The following is a 17,554-nucleotide window of genomic DNA, read 5'->3' on the forward strand; positions in this document are numbered from 1 at the left end:
CTTATTTAGGGCATATAGAAGACTCGAGGTTTCATACATGATATGGCAAAAATAACAATAATAAAACAAACAAGAGGCAGAAAGATGGTTAACCCTCAATGGTTAGGGGTGGTACTGCTCTGGTACAAGACTCAAGTTGGGTTACCAGCATTTGCAACAGGTCCCTGTGACTCCGCTGCTCGGCGATGACCCCACTCCTCTGGCCCCCGAAGCCTCACGTGTACACCCCTGCTCCCAATACACATCATTTAAAAATAATAAGCATTAAAAGACACATTTTTTCCCAAAATAAATGGGTACTATGAAGTGTAAGGTATTTTAGAAGAATATTGTCCTTCCCTCAATATTATAACCTTGGAAACTATACCAGTAAACATTTTTATCATCATGCAAAATCTAAGTTGCATTGTGACATTCTCCAAACAGCGTTTGTTTTGGTTCTTTCTCTTTGTCCATCCTCCTTTCTGATTTACAAGTGTATTGTGTCACCCTCCCCTGTCTCCTCAGCTCCCCCCATTTCCCTCCTGTGCTCACCTGTTCAGTAAAGTTATGATTTGTAATAGCTTTAAAGCAACTGGACCTGGTATGTCATGAGTTACTCTGTTTTTATTCTGATACTAGATATTTAGGCAAGGCGGGTTGCAATCTTTGACAAATGCAAGCTTTTTGAAACGACTAATTTTCTTTTACTAAAAATCTTGTCTATGAATTTGAAAATTTCCTCAAAACGGTTTTTTTAAAGTGACTGTGATATAAGACAGGAATATTTTTGAGGTTCACTATAAATATTGCCAAATAACTCTAGAAAGTCTGCCAATTCCCAAGGGAATATATATATATATATATATATATATATATATATATATATATGATGCTGCCTAGCTGTGCCATATCATAGAACATGTATTTCATTAAAAGAACTCAATTCTAGCATGGGGTCTTAATTAAGGAAAGGCTATGTTTGAATCTCAGTGCTTTGGTGCCCTAGATTACGCATATGTGTGCAGAGGTATCTGCAAGCACTGGGTTCTTGGAAAGTGTCCCTCTAGTTCTTCTCACTCATCTGTGATTTGCACCTGCTCCCTTCTCTCTACTGAGTTCCAGTCTTGCAAACAGACGTCGTCGTCCTACCTTTGCTTAAGGCATTGAAACAGACTGCGTTGGTTCCACTTTTGCCGCTGGCTGGACTGAAATGTAAAATGACCTGGTGGTGGAGGAAATGGTTTACTTGGCCTACAATCCTAGGTTACCATTCTTTACTGATGGGAAGCTAAGACAGGAACTTAAAGGATTGGGAGGGAGGGAGGGAGGGAGAGAGGGAGGGAGGGAAGGAGGGAGGGGGAGAGAGAGAGGAGAGAGAGAGAGAGAGAGAGAGAGAGAGAGAGAGAGAGAGAGAGAGAATGAGAATCCTTGTTTGCTTTCTGCTAGTTTAACTAGTTAGCTTCAATTACTCTTATACAGTCCAATGCCTAGCTCATGAAGTGGTGGATTTTTGCACCTCAGTTAGCAATCAGGACAGCCCCTCACCCCAACACATGCCCACAGGCCACCCTAATCTAAGTAATTCCTCATTAAGACTCTCTTCCCAGGGGAGTGTAGGTCTGCTCAGGTGACAGTTGGAACTTTCAGTGTAATGACCACGTTGCTCCCTCGGTAAGATCTCTGAGAATGGGAGGAGCTTCGGCACCTAGTGTCTCTCATAGAACTGGTCCCGGACCACAGCGGTGTACAAAAGGTGTCTGTGTTGTTCTTTATGGAGTCGACTCATTTTCATAAGGAAAAACAAATTCAATCTGGTACGAAAAGTCTATAGGTGAAAAGGGTTCCATGTAGGAAAGCCTTCATAGGGGAGCAGATCGAGAAAGTGTGGTTTGATGAGCTGTGTCTAGGTGGTGGTATTATAATGTAGTGTCTGAGAATTTATATACAAATGTGTATAGCATGTATCCTTCTATCTAAGTAACTCCTCCTCTCTTTGAAACTCATGGTCAAAAATTGTACTATATCTATACCTATCTCTGTCTGTTGATTTACCTATACATCTGTAAATCTACTCTTGGTTCACTATTCTGTAAATTTGTTCCACATTCACTAATTTTTTTGTGGAGATCTCTCTCTCTCTCTCTCTCTCTCTCTATATATATATATATATATATATATATATATATATATATTTCTCTCTCTCTCTTTCACACACACACACACAATTCTTTATTAATAGCAGACAAGATAGTTCAGTCAGTGTGGATGCTTGATGCCAAACTTGATGACCTGAGTTGGGTTTCTAGAATGCACATGGTAGAAAGAGAGAATACACTTTTGCAAATTGTTCTCTGATCTTCACCCACTATAAAGGTGTGCACTAAATAGTAGATAAAGGTAAAAAAAAAATAATAATAACAGCACAGTTCAGTGTATTAGTTATTTTTCTATGACAGAAATAGACTGGGTAGCATACTAATTGTATGACAGTGTCTTTTAAAAAACTGATGCTTGGGCCTTCAAGATAAATAAAGGTGCTTGTTGCCAAGCCTGGTGACTTGAGCCTCATGCCAGCACCCCTCAGAAGGAGAGAACCAACTCTACATAAGTTGTCCTCTGGCTTTCACAGCAAGGGACACCAGCTTTTAGTTTCATGGATATCTAATTATTCTCTTTTTCTGTTGTGACTTATGTTTTCTGTGCATTGTCTAAAACCCATTTTAGAAATGCTAAGTCACAGGTTTTTGCATTTGTTTGCTTCTCTTCAGAAGCTTTATAGTTTGGGGGCTTTGATAAATTTTTAGGTTTTTATACATAAGCATATTTTTCATATTAGATGTTTACTTTGAGCACACAGTGTTAAACCTAAAATATATATTATTTCTTTTAACCTTCGAAATAACTGTTGGTGATAGCTCTGCTATGATCCCTATATTAAGGATGACTTTGAAAGTGGAGCGGCTAGGAAGCCTATCCAAGGTGATGATGAAATAACAGAGGAACAAAGATTCAGAGTCAGCTATTCTCCCTTTAGGACCTGGCTTTTCACCCATGAAACCACAGTGTGACATCATCTGTGAGATGAGAAACATCCATCTGCATTCTTAGCCTCAGTGTGATTCTGGCGAATTACGATGGCTTGTGCTGAGCTTTAGTGAAAAATGACTTATTCTGAGGAATCTCAGAAGTCTAGGTATTTATCTGGGAGCTGGCTAGGAGGAGATTCTCCAGTAAGTAAAACGAATATTGAAGAGACTTTACATCTAAAAAATAAATTTATTTTGTCATTCCTAACAATCATGGGCATGACCCCTTCCTCTGTGGTTCACAGGTGCTTAGAAAATTTGATAGGATGCATTCTGATTTTGTAATTCAGTGGCATAGATATGTGAAAGGAAGGCAACGTTAGGTGATCAGAAAGTTTGCTTTGCTATTTTCCATTAATACACACACACACACACACACACACACACACACACCTAGGAAGAGAATTGGAAACTGGGCATGCATACATTTGATCTTAGCACTTGTGAGGCAGAGGCAGGGAGATCTTTGTGAGTTTGGGGCTAGTATGGTCTACATAGTGACAGGGTTATGTAGACAGACCCTGTCTAAACATAGAAAAAGAAAAAGGGAAAGGAAGGAAGGAAGGAAGGAAGGAAGGAAGGAAGGAAGGAAGGAAGAAAGGTGGGAAGGAAGGAAGGAGGAAAGAAGGAAGGAAAAATGTTGGATTCTCTGTGTTGAAGGAGACTGGAGAAAGGGACACCAGTCAAGGCACTATCTAGTTCATTAAATAAACTGTTAATCATTTCTTGCCTTGGATTGCAAGGTATTCCATAACAATACAACACAGTCTGGGTTTCTTAAGCAACTAAAATATATTTTCTCTGTTTTGGAGGCTGGAAATATAAGATCAAGGTTTGTTTCTGAGGCTACTCCTCTTGCCTTGCCTGGGGCTGTCTTCACATGATCTGTGTATAATTTTGGTCAAATGTCTCCTTCTTTGACGTTAGCTGTATTCCAGCAAAGCCTACTATCACAGTCTCATTTTACTTTAAGTATTTTGTTGAAGACCCTAATCCCCAAACACAGTTATATTTTGACTTGCCGAGCTTTAAGATTTCAATATATGAATTTAGGGGAGACAGAATTAGGCTTATAACCTTCCCCTACCCCTGGGCTCTGGTTTATTCATCTATACAATGGGAATATTGATGAGACCGGGAGTTCATAACCCCGAGTTTTAGCTGAAGCTAAGGAGGGTGACTATAAACCCTGTGAAATATTATATCACATTTTGCTTGTGAATTTTTTTCTGAAGGGGAAAGTCTATAGTTTTAATTGGATTCTAAAAGGGTACATGACCCCTTAAAAGATTAAGAGGCAATGAATTAGATAATCTTTATAGTTCTTCTCAGCTCTTAAATTGTAAGAATCTAGCCTTTGCGTAGAGAAGGCAATGTTTTAGTCTTTCACAAAGCAGCTAGGAAATTCTCCCCAGTGCCTTTAGTAAACACGGTTCCATTTCCAATGCAGCTTACTTCATTTCGACAGGCTCCAGAGCAACACAATTCAGAGAGACCACACATGGCAATTTTTTCCATAGCTTCATGATCAGTGATTTTGTTTAGATATCATCGGAAGACTGAACTCTTATTTGTTTATCATGGTCATAGTAGCTCTTTTATCTGCCAATAGCTTTTGCTGTTCCTCTCAAGTAATTCACAGAAGGTTTACCTGTTTTCTTAGTGAACAGTCAATCTTACATGCCTGTGTGCACATACACACTGAATACACGCAGCCTCAAGTGAACAGTCATGCTTATACGCATGTGTGAAGAACATACACACAGACACAAATGAACAGCCACGCTTACATACATTTGTGCACATACACACACACAAAACACAATTTGAACAGAAATAAAGTGCACAGGATGCTGCTACTTTGAACATAATAAGCATTTATTAACATTTGTTGAATGAAAAATAAATGAATGAGTTGAACCCCCGGGGAGAATAGCTAAATTCATTTAATAATTAAGTAACCATTTTTCCATGTCCTGTAAATATAACAAGTATATTAGACTTCTGGTTATAAATTATTTCTTCCAGTAATAAAATACACTAAAGAATATTAAATAAATAATTTGCATGCAAATGTGGAATACACACATGTGGATATATACAGACACATTATTATATGACACAGCTAATATTTAGAAGCATATGAGGGTGCTTAGTAGAGTTAAATAAAGACCTATATAAATCATACAACTTTGGTGGGTGAAATGGTGAAACTGACTTGTTCATTTTCTTACTCCAGATCTCCAGAACATTGTAATTCCACACTTACTGTATCACAAGCTGGGACACTGGGTACCACAGTGATGTTCTCACCTTCTCAGTCATTCGCCAGCTTAGCATCCTCGCCTGACTGACAGAAGAGTAGAGAGAGGATGAAGAAGCCAGTTTACAATGGTTCACTTTTACTATTTCTACTGGGGCTAAGCTTCCACAGTGTATTTCTTTCATTCTACTTTCTGAGCATATTCTGATATCTGCTTCAGAAGGAATTTTTAATATCTAAAGGCTTGGGATTTCACTGCAGCTGGTTGGAAGGTTGGTTCTGAGTGTACAGCTACGACTTCCAGCAGATTTCCCTCCCATTACACCTGTTTGAGATCTTCAAAATAGTCTCTTTTCCAACGTGTTTAACATCCCCCACTCTGTCGTAAACAGTCTCTCCCATACCCTTGTGTAGAGGGCTCATGAGAAATGGGCTTTCAATGCTGTGCCTTCTTTTATTTGGGGATCATTAATGTCCAGAAAAAAAAAACAAACCTTAAGCTTTCAAGGGTTCTACTGAAAGATCGTCTTGCTGTCAGGGCTGTATCATGAGACACTCAATTTATCAGCCTTCCTCCGGGTGACCTGACTGGGACTTGAACCCCTGGCTCCAGGGAGTCTAGGTTGAACAACGGTGATGTGGAGGCGACTCAGCCACTGCCTCCAGCCAAAAAAGATTAGTGTCATCAAAAATAGATTAGCCAGTCAGTTAAAAAATTAAAGTAACCCCTTTGTTCTAAAATATTTGTCAAAGTAAGCAAAGAAATTAGCTTTCACTTCAGATTAATTACCAAGTAAATTAAGATTGGGGGCAAGAACACTTTAGATATTTTTTCCCCTTAACTATGGAAATAGGGAAATGGACAATATTTATCATGGATATTTCTAAGGCTTGAAGTATTTACAGGAGACTGGCAAGTCTATAGGAGTTCTGCCTGTAAACTTTTTTTTTTAATCCTTGAAGAATTCCAGATATGTGGATTCTGCCTTTACTCCCGTGGAAAGAAGATATTTCAGAGAAAGAAAGGAAAATTTGGTCTTTAGTATTTTCGTGATCTGAATTCCAGAAACACGGGGATGCAGCTTGTCTCCTCCACAGAAGAACAGTGGCTTCAGCTTCACCAAGCAGCAGAAGCCTGTACGTTCATTATCTTACCTCAGTGTCATACGAGGACAGAATTGGAGAGTTTCAGAAGCCACAGCCACCCACAGCAGAGAGTAGACTGCCCTGCTGCAACTGTGAGAGGAGAGAAACGAATCAAGTTAGCACTCCCTTAATAATCTTCATTTTTTATTCATTTATTATATGTCAGGGATTATGCAGAGCATAATGAGCCCAATGGTGACCCAATATAGATGAGCTGTTCTGCTCTGGAGGCACCTAGAAAATCACCCAAGCTCCTGCATCCAACTGAGCACAGCCAACAGCAGGACACAAAAACATCAGACATATCACAGAATGATTATAATTCTGATGAGCATCAACTGATGATGCACACGCATGCCACAATGCACATGTGGAAGTTGCCCACTGGCAACTTGTGGGAGTTCATTCTCACTTTCCAGTGTGTGATGCTTAAGGGTTCAACTCAAGGTCTTTATGCTTGGCAGCAAGCACCTTTTTCTTTCCAGCCCACTTCTATGTTATTCTTGCCTAAGGTGTAGTCACAATCAACTTATGGGGGATTCCCAGCTGCATCCCATTACAGAGATGCTAAGAAGTTCCCTTGAGGGTGTCAGAGTTGTGACGCATGAGGGAAAAACCAAGGAACCAACAGAGATGAAAGCCCAAAGACTCACATTCATCAAATATAATCTATGATCCAGGTTTGAACTCATGGCCAGACAAAGGACAGTCAAGTTTCCCCATCTTATTCATGGGGATGTGTTCCAAGTGACGCTTGAAACTGGATAGAGTTGAACTTGTGCATATTGCATTCTTCCCTAGCCACACACACACACATGACAAAAGTTCCATTCATAATGAAGGCACTATAAAAGATTAGGATTCCAGCTAGCCACAGAGCAACGCTAACATGGGACTGGGGTGGTGGCTCTGTAGATAAAGTGTGTAAGCATGAAAGCCAGAGTTTGAATCCCTAGCACCCACATAAAGACGAGGTGGGGTTGGCTGCCTGCCAGCTCTCCCACACTTGGGAGATGGGAGACTGCATTCCCGAGGCAATGCTAGACTAGCTCGGCTAGCTGAGTCAGCAGGCTCTGGGGTCAGGGAGAGACCCTGCTGTAGGAAATAAGGTGGGCCTCAGTCCAGGAAGGCACCTGACTTTACCCTATGGTTTCCACATGTACTCATCCATATGTGGAACAGTACACATATGTGTTCCCCCGTACATGCAAACAAGCATATGCTCATGAATGTATACTATACACATATACACGTGCAATAAAAAAAGGACAATTGTAACAACTTGCTGGAAGAAAGCCTTCATGAATGTGGTTTCTTCTTCAAGATATATAATCAGACTCTCACTTTTCCACATAAAATAAGTGCATTTGAGCTTCTCAAAAGATGTGAATCACCAGCATCCCTATGTACCTTTGTGCTTTGGGAACATCAGTAGGTGGAATGAAGATTTCTTTTTAAATAAACGTCATGATACCATGGCAGCAGATCTGATAACTGAAGGGATAACTCAGTGGCCAACGAGTGAGTAGCACCCGCAGCTACTAGTGAGAGGGGGATGGGTCAAGCCTTGGGCAGGATGGAGCAGGATGGTACAAGACTTCATCACATGACTCAGAAAGGCACATGCTATGATACTCATGAATTACCTATTTCTGGAACTTTCTATATAATGTTTTTGGACTGTTGTTAACTTTGAGTAATTAAACTTCCAGAAAATGCAACCTTGGTTAGGTGGCAGGAATTTCCCACATTGAAGGAAAACTATAGTTAAATAAGGCTTCTGGCTCAGTTAATAACATTGTTCACTAGGTCTCACCTCCTCTGTAATCCCAGCATTCTAGAAGCCGGGACAGGTAGATCAATCAAGAGATGAAGGTCAGATTGGGTTATGCAAACCTGGACTGTGCGATGATGCTCTAACAAAAATCAAATCAAAACAAGAAGCCTTAAAGACAGCAAAACCCAACACTCTTTATCAGTGTTGATTTCTTAGTTCTGAAACTGAGTTAATTTTATACAGAAGGGAAATGAGAAAAGTTACAATAGTTATCTGGGATATCTTTGTGGTTATCTGGAAATTAAAACTATACCAAAATAAAACAATTTTGCCAATAGAGTGAAACAAATATACTATCTGGCTTCATGGAGGGCGTCCTTTGATAGAACAGCTGAATATGTAATTATAAGGGAGCTTCATCAAAGAATATGATTAAGATAATACCTAGGATCAAACATTAATTTAGGACATGCTATTGTCAGGAACACCTTTAAGTGTTGTGCATGCCTGTGTGCCTGTAGCATGCATATATGTGGGTTTTGTATGTATATATGAGTGTGTTCACTTGCGCATGGTTACAAGTGTGTGAGTGTATATGAAGACCAGAGGTTGACATTTTCTCCCTCTTTGATCACTCTTCCTTTTATATATTGAGGCGGGGGTCTCTCATTTGATCCTATAGCTTGCAAATTCAGCTAGCTTAACTAGCCTGCTTGCTTTTAGGATACCCTGTAGCTGCCTTCTATAGATTGGGATTACAGGCTGTGCTGGGACTTGAAAACTCTGGTCCTCTTCCTTGTGTAGTAAGTACTTTACCCACTGAGCCCTCTTCTCAGCTCATTTTAAGTATTTTTTAAAAATGAGATACAGTTGATGATCACAAGTGTTCATATATTTATAGCATGGAAGATGTATGTGTTTTGTACATGTATATGTGCATACATGTGGTGGTCAGAGATCAGCATGACATGTTATTCTTCAGGCTCTTGTCTCCTCGTTTCATGGGACAGGCTCTTTTACTTGGCTTACAGCTTGGCAACTTGGCTACGCTGGCTGGGTAGCTCAAGCCCCAGCGATCCACCTGTCTCAGTTTCTGCAGCACCAGAGTTTCAAGCATGCGCCACTATACCCAGCTTTGTTGTTGTTGTTGTTGTTGTTGTTGTTGTTGTGTTTGACATGAGTTCTGATCCCCAGTCCTTAGGCTTCTAAGGTCAGTCCTTCAGCAGTTCAGCCAGTCTCCTGGGCTACCTGTTAAAGGTCACCACAACCAAGCCAGTTATCAAATTGGTCACCCCAGCTTTCATTTGCTTATGTGTTCTGCGGCTCTTCAAAAGGAGCATTCCATTATGTGCTGTCACTGTGCTGTAGCCCAGAGTTTAATTCAACCTGATCCTTTCTACCCTGTGAATGAAATCTGCCCATGTTTCTCACATCTATAGGCCCAAGTCATTTAGATCTTCCTATATCCATGGGCTAATAGGTTCTCAATCCATACGATGACTATTTTCTTTGACCCACTCCTTTTGCATCTTTGCGCAAATATTCCAAGAATTTTCACAAGCTTAACAGATTCACCGTGAGCCATCACCTATCTGGATTCTGTTTCTCCTCTCCCTGTTAAATGACATCGTCCCTTGAGCTAGAAGTGGCTCCCTGACTGTTCTTTGCTGTAAACCTATCCTTGAGAAAGCTGCCCTGTTTAAGAAGCATTTCCGTATGGCAAGTGGGGTCTTACCTTTGGTTTATTTGTTTTTCTTCTTCTTCTTGGTGATATTTCATATCCTTCAGGGGGAAATGTAAACATTTTAAACCTTCTGGCTTTCAGATAATGTCCTTCATTATCTGGCCTTTGTGCCTGCCACTCAGCCCCAGGGTTTTCCACTCCTCAATAACCAACTACTGTTCTCAGAGGTGGGCATCTAGGAACAGAGAGCAATGCCCCTTGGGCGCCTTCCTCACATGCTTGGTTGGATTTTCTTCATACATTGAATGTAATTTTCTCAGGCTTCAGATGAGTCCCTTAATTTTGTGGACATCAAAGTTTCTTCCCTTACAGTGAATGAATGTGTCACAATTATCTTTTAAATACCTTAATTGCTTTGTTTACTGGTAGGCATTTCTACCTTTGCCTCTCTGGTAGAACTTTACCAAAGCATGTACCTACCCCCCCCACCCTCCCCCCTCGCCACACACACACTCAATTTTTAGAAGCTTCTAAAGAGTGGTTTTTGACCCACAAGTGTGTCTGATTGGTCCTACTGCCAGACAAGATTCCGGGTTCTATGTATTTACCACAAATAGCTAAACAGAAAATGAAAACCAACCACCACTGTGGCGTTTTCTCAATAACATAGTCAGCTTAAATCAAACCCCATCTCATTTTTGAGACTTCCACCTGCTTGCCTTTGAATTGCAACGTGACCTTAAAATATTCAGTCGAGGCACGGGGACAATAGTGTTTCTGTGAGCCACAGCCCCAAGAATCCAGACCCGTTTCATCATTGATAACCAAGCCGTGTTTAGGAAGAATTTCTCGACTTTCATCTTGGTAGGAAACTTCTGCAGCTGTCTGCTTCCTTCCACTGCCTGCTGTCTCTAAATAAAGCGGTGGCGATGGAGGGGGGCGGCGCGGGGAGACTCTGAGTCATCAACACTCAACCATTATAACATGTCAAATTTGTCCAAAAGAAACATTTTTATGCTTCTGATTATTTTATCATTAGTGGAAGAAGATTCCTGGGGCTCCCAGAAAAAGCCACAAGGAAGGATGCTGAATGAACAGGACTTGATGGGTAATGCCTCCCAGACATTGAACATGCTGAGACAAACAAGGGATCCCCAGAGTGCTCCTGGGCTACCGGGCTCGCTTCATAAGGGATCAATTATGCAGATGGAGCTGTGAAGATAGCTCCCTCTTTTAGTAAGGCATGATTGCTCCTGTACTCGCAATCCCAGCGCTGCCTCACCGGAAATACCAGACACATCGGAGCCACCTGGTTCCATCTGCAAAGTGTGTTGCTTAATTGGGGGGAGGGGGTAAGGATTTTTCTTTTTTTAAATTTCTACATCATTACTAATCACATACATTTAACATGATAATATATAGATCTTGAAATGATCCGAGTAGGCGCATTTACACACATGTGAGTTTGATTTCATGATAAGAAAGATAGAGGATAAAGAGTATTTTTTGAAAGAGCTAAACGGTTTTAAGTATCCTTTTTAGAAATTTGGAAGCTGCGGTAGCATAAGAGATTCATCGTTTCAGGTAGTGATGTTGGGAGTTTTCTGAAGAGACCATGATACAGAAAACATTTAAAATTCCAAGCTCTCCCTCATCCTGACTAGAAAACTGAGTAAGGGTGCTCATTAGAAACAATGGAATCCAAGGCAGAGGATAGCTAGGGAATGCTATCTGCTTAGATGGTTGATTAGCTTGCCCTGGCTCAGTATGGCTCAGTATCTGAGCCCTCCCCTATTTTGCTGTTTTCAAGGCTTCCCAAGGAGGTCGTGTGCGACTTTCCTCATCTGCCCTGCATCCACATCTTTTCTTATTTTTGGGAGTGCAATCTTATTTGAGTGCTGGATGAATCCCTAAAAACAAGGACAATCACAGACAAAGATGTAACCCTTTCTTGTATTGGAAACTGGCAGGGCAATTAGTAAATCCCTAATGGTACGGGCTCTGCAGAACCGTCGAGGTTCTTTACAGATAAACCAGTCATTTTTAAAACCGTGATCAGGACTCAGGGCAGAGCCTGAGGATGGAGTGGTCCAAGGGGGCCACTTGTATCCTGCTGGGTGTAAGCCACGAACGAACGTGTTCAGAGCAACCTGAAGCATCTCTGCACTTGAATAATTACATCCTCACCTCATTTAAAAAAAAACGGACACACCCACGCACCAAATTGACAAGTCAGAGATATAAATCTAAAGTACTTGAAAGTACTTTTATTTCAAGGTGCATAAATCTTTCTAAGTCCATCAATTAATTTTATGTAGTTTTAATTACAGCTCCTAACCTCTGCAGTTATTACAGGGCTAGATGTTTCCTCTCATGTACACAGGGAACTGTGCGGGAAGATGGAAGCGCCTCTGCCCAGGCAAATGAAGAACAGTGGTTTCTTTAGGGCCTCCATCTTTGGTATTTCCAGCTCAACCCCAGTTTCCTTCCTCAGTCTCTTTTTCTTAAAACTGGGAATTCAAGAGTTTCTGACTCGCCTCACAGGGATGTAAAAATTATTTTAGATTTACAAGCTTTCTGGAGATTAAAAAAAGCTCTTTATGTAAGTGCTAACTATTGCCTTCAGAGCTAACCTATATTTTATGAAATATAATGGAGTCAATTATTTAAAAATGTAGACTAAAACTTGTCTACAGCTGACTAAAATGAAAAGAATTCAACTGTAAACCTTTTTAGGTGTGTGTGTTTTATAGAGCTCCTGAAACACATGCCATCTAAAAATCACAATAGCAGAATTTTTCTGAAACTTACCGCTGAATGGGAAAAGTCACTTATATGGGAAAAATTTGTCTTGCGTCTGTGAAAGCAAAATTACAACAGCTGCCAAAACATGAAAACTTCATCATCGCGGGGCAGAATGTTGAGAGGAACGCCAAGGAATTTATCGTTTTTCAACATTTCAGGTAACATTCTCCTGTCGTCTCTTCTGGGAGGAGATTTTTTTTTTTCTTCTTTTTTTTTTGCTCCTCAGTCTGGAGAGGCGCGTCCACGTTTGCTGAGAGACACGCAGGAAATAATATAATGAAAGGTTCATATCATGTTTGACTCTGCTCAGCGAGTGAGCAGGCAGGCAACCCTGTAACCTTCAGATCCCTGCTCTGTGCTGCAACTCACAGAAGGACAGGTTGGCTGGAAAAAGATGGGCGTGGCTTTCATCTTCACCAACCACGCAAAGCATCTGCCAGCCTTCTCTGTCCTTTGGGCTGAGGAGGCTTTGACACCCGGAAGTGAAACCAGGCAATTGAAATAAAAACGCTTTCTAAAATTTAGGATGATTACCCTTATTATTCGTTCCTGGTGAGCCTTTTAGTTTGTTAATGGCCTACGTTTCATGTCATTTCCACTTTCTTAGTTAAACCACTGCCATTCCTCAGGCGTCCCCCGTCAGACCATGCTCTCCACTGAGAATGTCGGACCCCGCTATTCACTTGAGAATGCTTGCCTTGTCAAGAAAGAACGGGAACGCCTGAGTTGTCTGATGCTAGATTATTCAATTTACTCTCTGGCACATAGGCCTTATTTTAGTTTGGGTTCCTCAGACGTGGACACCAAGGCAGGGACTTCAATGGGAGTGCTGTACTCTGGAGCTAGACCCAGGAAACTGGGTAGGGAGGGGGCCGAATGAAGGAGGAAAGGAAGAGGAATCAGACAGCAAAGGATGTGGCGCTAGCCATTACCACTAGGGGTGTGTGTTTCTACTGGAGACGTCCTAGAATTGGTAGCATACTGAGGCCTGGTTACTCTACCAGGAGAACAGAGAGGTAGATTATTATAGCATTTGACAGCCAGAGAGATGCTGGGGTAATGGGGTAGTCTTTGCTGACATGTCCAGGGACAAACAGAGAGGTGAGCTCTGATGGGGGTCCAGGGAGAAGAACTGAGATTAGCTGATGTAAAATAATTAAACTCGCGGGGGTTTTCACACACTCTCTTTATCTACAATGTATGTAGATACAAAAAAGGGGACATGTTGAAATATTTAAAATAAATAGTAAGCAATTTCAGTTACAAAAATCTTGAAATGCATTCATGGGTCCCAGATTACAAATACTCAGTGATTTGAGGACAGGTTACACTGAATTCTTGTTAAATCCTTGTGGAACTTATGGTCCCAAAAAGGTTATAAATAAAACCTCATACACACAATAGCCACATACGCAGAAAAGATGTGAATATGGTATGATCAAATGATTAGGACACAGAAGATAAATTAAGGAGCCAAGCAAGTGCCATGGTGATGCCAGGCACTTTGTATAACAGAGTACTGAGAGAGGCTGTAGCTTACAGCATGCACAGCTATCAGAGCTGAGGGGCTGTTTTCCTTCCCATCTTTAGGAAGACTGTGGTGTCAGGACATCGGCTGGCAATTGAAAAGGAAAAGGGGAAGGCACCCACCTTAGATTTAGGGGAGTTGGTTTCTAAAATAATTTTCTAGTTCTTTTTTTCTATCTTTTTTTCTTTCTTGACCTCCTCCTCCTTCTCCTTCTCCCTCCTTCCCTCTTCCTCTTCCCTTTTGCCCCCCCCCCACCCTACCATGTGTGTCCTGAAGAGAAGGGAATATGAAAAATGGGACACCCATTGTTAGAAAGAACCTGTGCCTCGTGCCTAAAAGGCACAGAAAGAGAATTTTCAAAAATAGATACTTTTTCCATTTCTTTTGCTGGAAACCAAGATGAGCACCTCTGAGAGATAACCCAATGAAATGCTTCCTCTGTTTCCACACCCTTTCCATGACATCTGGAGTGGGCTGGAACCATGGTTTTCATACAGGAGAGCACATAGAATGCCCAGGGATTGTGTTTGTGACAGTTGCTAGACTCTGTTCTAGAGATTGACAAGTTTTGATGGATAATTTTTATTCAGAAGTTCCCAGGTAAGGATGTGCTTGGGTTTGTAATTCAGTCTGGGCTCAAAAGAACAAAGGAATCCTGGAGCAACCTTGCTGGAGCAGACCCGGGTAGGTGAACAGCTCCTTTCTTTAGTGCAGTATTTGCAATGTTCCTAATTTAAAGGTACAAAATTAATGATGCCCCAGCATCCCAAATGCTTTACCACAAGGCAACATTCTCATACCAGGAAGCATTGTTTCATGCATGAAAAAGTTCAATCACTTTATAAAATGGAGGCTGGGACATCTCTGCTGTCCTTCCTAAAGCGAGGCAGAAGCATGTAAGTGTTCTCTAATGACACAGGCTCATCTCAATGACCATCCATGACAAGACATTAACTTAAATATATCATTTTGCTGGTGTTAATCATGTTTGTAGCTCCATCCTTGTCCCCCTCACACCTTGCTGTCTCCATCTTCCACTTTTAATTTTCAATGATTAATGTGATGCATTGGAATTGATCACAGTTCTTCCATAGTCTGACTCTGGAATAAATTGACTCAGGAAGCTCGGCTTGCTGTCTAAGATACTCTAGAACCCTTTGCCTGAGACTCATGGTTGAAGCTGCTATTATCCATATCCATAGCAGAGCTATCGGATGCATGCTGCTCTTAGAAGCCCTCCTAGAGCCCATGGTACCATGACATTGATTTTTGTCTTCATACTAAGCCAGGAGCCACCTTCAGTTTATTGGAACATCATACTCTGGATCATACACAGATCTGGTGAAAACCATTCAGACCTCCTGTAGGCAGACAGGACATGACTCACATTGTGTCGTACGGTGTAGTGTCACCTCAAATTCATTTTCACCTTCTTATTCTCCCTTCCCTTTAGTGATATATTACATCAAAGTCATTAAAAATATTAATATAACTTAAAATCTGTTAAGAGTATAATATGGTAGCATATTTGTTTGTCATCTGCAGACAGATTTCTAGATACTGAGGCTCATTTTGAGGGGATACTTACATTTTTTTTTTTAAAAACCACATGAAGCTCTAGGGCTCTGAGACCCTGTGTTTGGAAAACCCTGTGCTCAAACCTCACACAAAGTGACATCTAACCTCAGCCATGGGGAAGGGAGTAACGGAAGGCACCGAGAGAATCCATTCTGCATCCTGTTTCCCATGGCTTTTTATACAGTATTCAAATTAAAAATTTCTTCCCCAAACTCAAAAATCTGTAACAATATTTACTTTACATATGTTCTTTGTTCCCACAGTAAAATTATATTCTTGGTAATTTTACAAGCGCAACTACCGACCCCACGAAGGCGGGAGGATGGTGTTTTGTCTTCTGTGAGACACTGTTAATTATTACTCTCTGACAAAACAGTTCAGAAATAGACTTAGGCTCCTAAGCTGGGGTGGTGGTGCAGAGGAAAAGCGTTATGAAAATTATGTATTTGCCCTCGAGAGACCCCGCCCCTTTTTGAAAACTCTTGCCAATCAATCCAGGGAACAGAATCTGATTCAATTCTGGGGCAAACATTTCCCTGCTGTTGAAGCTCGAGGAAAGAAAGATGCTGCGTGTGCCAGAGCCAAAAAGGGAGGTGGAAGAAAATGGGGAGTGAAATCTAGGGGGCAAATAAAGAAATATGTACATGTATATTTATGCGTTCTGTATTTGGGCTCTAATTGCTTCAAAGATTATTTATTTTTCTCTTTTCCTTTCATTTTTAAAAAATACCTTCCAGCGTCTTAACGTGTTTTTCAAAGTCGAAGCTGGAAGGCATAATAAAAAGCAAGCAGGGATATGCTTTCTGAATAGAGTGAAATAATTAATGGAAGAATGCTTCCGTTTGGGCATTTTTTTATGAAGTGAAATATATTATTTTTGCTTTTAAAATGGAGGTAATTTGTTACACAAAAGTGGTGTTTTCTTTAATCTGAAAATAATACTAATTATAACACTATTTGGGAGCTGGAGTTTTGAAGCCTAAAATTCCTTTTGTAGTTTGAAATTACTTAGCTGCCATAACTAACCTGGCTGTGTTCCCTGGATACTGTCATTCAGCTCCGCATTGTCCCTCTCCTTTGCCTCTGGCCCCTCTCCTCGCTAGGTTTTCTTTGCAATGCCTTCAGCTCCCCAGGCTTCAGGCTACTGGTATTTATTCTCTTTAATTTAATTTATTCCCTTTGCAGTTAGGTACTGCTCCTTAAGCTAACCACAAGATTGCATTGTTTAACAGGAAGAGGTTGCTGCATCTATAGAGTGGGCTACAAATGTTATATACAGAACTCTGGCCAGATCGTGAGTGGCTGTGGATGGAGAGGGAAGGGAGCTTCTAAGCTCAGTCAGGTGGCTGCCTCACTTCTGCTTCTTAAAGACAAAGGATGCTGGAATAGCTGTTTGGGTCATTTCCTGGGGTATATGAACTAGAGTCTCCCAGGCCCCTGATTCAGTGATGAATTACTTTCTAAAACTCATAGGAAGGCAGGGCTTGTCATGTAAAAAGCTACATCTAGGCCTGGAATTGCCCCAAGGTTTAGACAGGCTTTCAAACAAGCCAGATTTTCCTAAGGATTTGAAGGGTCCTCTAAGAAGCACAACAAATGTTCTCAACAGGATTTCTGTCCCACAGGAGGACTTCGCTTCTGGTGGTTACGTCTCCCATTCACTTGTTCCCATCTTTGAGGCTCTAATAAGAAGTGCTGACCTGGA

The 17,554-nt window shown here is 41.0% G+C and overlaps 1 long non-coding RNA gene across 2 annotated transcripts; it reads right to left on the reverse strand.

Annotated features, from left to right (window-relative positions):
• Positions 1–4,985: 4,985 nt before the first annotated feature.
• LOC147003872 (uncharacterized) lies at positions 4,986–13,082 on the reverse strand. Of its 2 annotated transcripts, XR_015047504.1 has the most exons (5): positions 12,750–13,082; positions 9,990–10,036; positions 9,384–9,502; positions 6,487–6,567; positions 4,986–5,418 (listed from the first exon to the last, which is right to left on the reverse strand). It is a non-coding gene; the product is annotated as an uncharacterized LOC147003872 (long non-coding RNA). The 2 variants fall into 2 exon arrangements; XR_015047505.1 differs by lacking the exons at positions 9,384–9,502; positions 9,990–10,036.
• Positions 13,083–17,554: the final 4,472 nt, after the last annotated feature.

This window comes from Mus caroli, unplaced genomic scaffold, assembly GCF_978045245.1.
Source record: "Mus caroli unplaced genomic scaffold, Mus_caroli_1 scaffold_7, whole genome shotgun sequence".
In the NCBI taxonomy this organism is placed as follows: Eukaryota; Metazoa; Chordata; class Mammalia; order Rodentia; family Muridae; genus Mus; species Mus caroli.